Genomic DNA, 4,262 nt, shown 5'->3' with positions numbered 1-4,262 from the left:
AGTTCTGGTATTTTTGTATTTTTGTGTGTTTTTGGGGTGATTCAGAGAACATGTTTGGATGGTATCTGCATGTGGAGGAAGAGCAGTGAGGGTGTTTGCAGCCCCCTGCAGACACACACAGTCTCATTTGGTGGAGATTAGCAGGGCAACAATGGGCCAAAAAACATCTGGAGGCTCTGTAACAGCTGTATCCCATAACCTGACCTCCAGAGTCAATCTAACCCCCCGGAGATGTTTTAAGATGGTGAGTCCTATTATTAATATTTTACACAGGATAGCGTGCCCCGAAGGTGTTCTGGTTTGGTGGTGAGGATGTCTGACATTATGATGTTGAGTTTTTCAGTCTTTTTCATTATCAGTGTAGTTTTTTTTCCCCAAAAATGACCCCAAAATAAATTGCACAACACATTTTCAAGCAATACATTAAAAAAAAAGGCAGAAGTAGCAAATATGATGCAAATTAAAAGACATATTTACAGGTTAATATTACATTTTTTTTATTTTTTAGAATAAATCCTCCACTTTCAAAAACTTTACATTTTTTGTAATTATTTCATGGTTCAGGCTTTAAATGAAAAATGAAACTTGACAGTGTTTAGTTATTTATCAAGTCAAATAAAGACCGGTGAACTGACATATTTAAAGCGTAGCAGTTTTATCAGGGATATCCTCCCGCCTGCATTTACAAACTCCACATCCTGATAAGTGTGTCAGTCTGTTCACCCCGTTCACCACATGTGCGTGACACAGAGACACAAGCAATTTATTCACAGCTCCAGGCTACGGCACGCTTCATCAGGACCGTGAGTAAGTTAAACCATCGATAACCGTCTCTAATTAATCTCCTCATAATCTCCTTTTAAATATGTATAAAAGCAAAATAAAACTCAGAGTTCCCAGCCGATGTCTTGGCTGTTTATGTTTATCGTGTTTAGTGCAGTCGATTCTAAATGATGTGATCATGTGACTGTTCTTATCACGGTCTGACTCTGGATAGAAACGAGGTCTCTGTGTCTGGATGTTTGCCAGCAGGTCAGTCAGTGATAGTAGCCTTTTAGTGGCCTCGCCTTCCTGTAACATTATTTACTTAAATTATAGGCAGTCACATTCATGGGAGCAAACATTTCCATCCTTTAGAAGATTTACAACCAGTCGGCCTGGTCGTCTGCCTCCAGGCTTCCAGGTATCTCTGATTTATGTCATAACATAATAAAGTGATAAAGATAAAATTTCCTCCTGTGATGCTCACAGCTTTCTTTTAATTCAGCAACATTTCTTTCCATAAGTAATGCTTTCGTAAACAAGTACAACACCTTTTCATAAAGAGAGAATCAGACTAAACAGATACAAAGAGGGAAGCGAAAAACAATGTTAGAGGACCGTTCAACCTCATCAGCCAAAGCAACAGCAATATTAATGCAGAAACAGGCTTTGACAAACTCTGGTGGTCCTTCCTACTTGGATATTTAACTGCAAACCTACAGTCACCACATAGAACTGCTTGCCATTTTAGTACGTCAAAATTTCAGCATCAAAAGCTATTTAGTTTAGAACACAAAATTTATTTCTACACTGATCGTCATGTGGGCCAAACAGACTCAAGTGCAGATTCAAAGAACTTGGAATAAAAGTCAAAGGGTTTATTTAGAGAACACCAGGTGTTAGATACAGTGTGCAGGGTAGAGGGCACCAAGGGTCCACGGGAAGGAGGGAAGGGTAATGCACGCTCGACTGCGATCACACACGCCATGCTCCTTCTCGCTCCACGCCACTCTGCCAAAACACTCACACTCAGGAATCCAGGAAGGGAAACAAGGACAGGTCCAGGGTAATCTATATACAAGAAACAGACGATTAGATCAGCGCTAGAAAAGCACAAGAGATGAGAGAGTTGAATTAAGCCAGAGCTACACTAACGCAGGTTGCACAATGATCCAGCGATGAGAAGCAGTGAGCCACTGCCTTAAGTAGTGGCCATGAGAGTCAGGTTAGTGAGCGGCAGGTGAGGAAACGATCACAGGTGTGTGGGCGGAGCCAGAGGAGAGAGAGAGAAACATATGCCAACAGAGACACAGGGACCATGACACTGATAATATATTACTGTATCTAAAAGAACCCACAAACTACATAACAACAAAAATATCAGACTTTCTATAAACTGGTTTAAATCAATAATTCTTCCAATAACAGAGAAATCCTGGAATCCTGCACAGCCACACTGCTCATTCCCAGCAGGCAACATCAGGTACCGAGCTATGAATGTCTCGTCCAGACTGTCAGATTTAGTTCACCTAAACGTCACTCCAGGTATTTATACAGGTAGTCCCATTGCAACCCAATGTCTCATGTACAAGAGAGACTTATAAGAGAGAAAATGGGTCTGTAGGCACTTCATTTTTAATAATACTAGCTAACCAGATCATCAGATGGACTCATCTCAGTGAAGCCCCCAACTCTTGGATAGATTGTAACAGCGTCAGACTTCCAGACCTATCCTTTATCCTTCTTCTATTAAACTCCATTAAAGTGTTTCAAGAACCCGATGATCTCCAACTTTGACAGCTTGGTGGAAAACCCTTGAGATTGGAAACCTGTAGTCTTGCTTCAATTTCCAGATGATAAGCTCATGACAGCCTCTAATCTCATTCAAAGATTTGGATTGGGCAACAATCAAAGGTTTCCTACACTTCACAACCCTTCACCCTCTACAAACATCTACATTTGTAAAAGAGATCTCAAATCTTTAACAAGCAAACAAAACTCTCTCAAAACTGTAATTTCAGTCACAGAATCATTATCCATCTCCCAAAGGACCTTTCAACTGTCTTTGGAGCCTGATTTTTGGACATGGAAATTCACTCATTCAATGCAAAATCTTAATCACAGAACACGGGTTGAATAATATGGGTTTCTCTGATTCTGACATTTGCACTCAATGTACTCAAAACACCACAGATGCATATTTCCATGCATTGTGGCTCTGCTCACCTTTGCAGCATTTTTGAGTTGAAATCCCTGAAAAGATTTCCTCCTCATTTGTGCTTACTTGGTTGCATAACCTCGATTTATCTTCCAACAAAGCTGTTTAAATTCACACTCACTGCTCTAACCATCTACAAGAAAAAAAACAAAACTTGTTAACTAGAAAAATTAGCAAATGCTTAGTATTGATACCCTAATAATCTCCTAATTATTATATATAATTAATTATAATTATAATTATTAAAGAATCACAGCAAGTTAACTGGGTGAAATGAGATCTGTTTAACACACAACGTACAAACTACAAATATTATTAATTGTCAATCATAGTAAAGACGTATAAGTGTTACTGTATAAGACGGTAACACTTACTGTAGTTACATGCTGCGTCCACTAGAGAGCAGACTGACTGCAGCCAACATTCAGGACTGCTGTGCGGGATCACTCCATGGAAACACCAGGGATGGAAAGGAGTGCAGCACTTTATCACTGTAGCAGATCATGTAGCTGCAGATCAGCTGGAGACTTTGAGTCTGCATAGAATAGAATAGGCCTTAATTGTCGTTGTACATGACATCATGGGTGCTCCACAACAACTGTGCAGGAATAAATAACAAACCGAAGAAATATATACAAACCAGAGGAATATGTATAAAACAAGACAAAGGCACACATTGGAGGACAAACTTCTTGGAAGTGCAAAAGAACTTGGTCTGAGTACAGAGACCATATGTGAGTGGACACAGTGATGAGGGCCACTCAGACCATGGCTCAGATTGGTGTCATGGGTCCAGGTGACATCGGCAGAGATGCGGGTGCCCTGAAGGTGTTCTAGTTTGGTGGTGAGGATGTTTGGTATTATGATGCTGAATGCTGAGCTATAGTCCACGAAGAGCATCCTCATGTAGTGCTTCCTGTTCTCCGGATGGCTCAGTGCTCTATGAAGGGTGATGGTGATGGTGATGGCATCCTCCGTGGACCAATTTGCTTCAGACCTGAGGTCAGCCTGGTGAGGATCCCTGCCAGTTATAAATAACACTACAAATAAAGCCAAACCTAAAAGGATACAGATGCTTATGCAGAAATTCAGCAGGACCTCAACAAAGCATCATAAGAACAGGAAGAACATAAATACTAACTGTCGAAAAGTCAGGTAATCATATGCATCTATATTCATTTAAAGTTAATTATGGCCATGTGAAATTAAAAAGGGAAAAAAAAGAAAGAGAAGTAGAAATAAAGCTGTCAAGGTGAAAAAAATAGTGAATAAAGGTAAGAGG

The sequence above is a fragment of the Haplochromis burtoni genome, unplaced genomic scaffold, assembly GCF_018398535.1.
Source record: "Haplochromis burtoni strain Fernald_Lab_line unplaced genomic scaffold, NCSU_Asbu1 Contig_6, whole genome shotgun sequence".
In the NCBI taxonomy this organism is placed as follows: Eukaryota; Metazoa; Chordata; class Actinopteri; order Cichliformes; family Cichlidae; genus Haplochromis; species Haplochromis burtoni.
Note: the sequence above shows the minus strand (reverse complement) of the source record.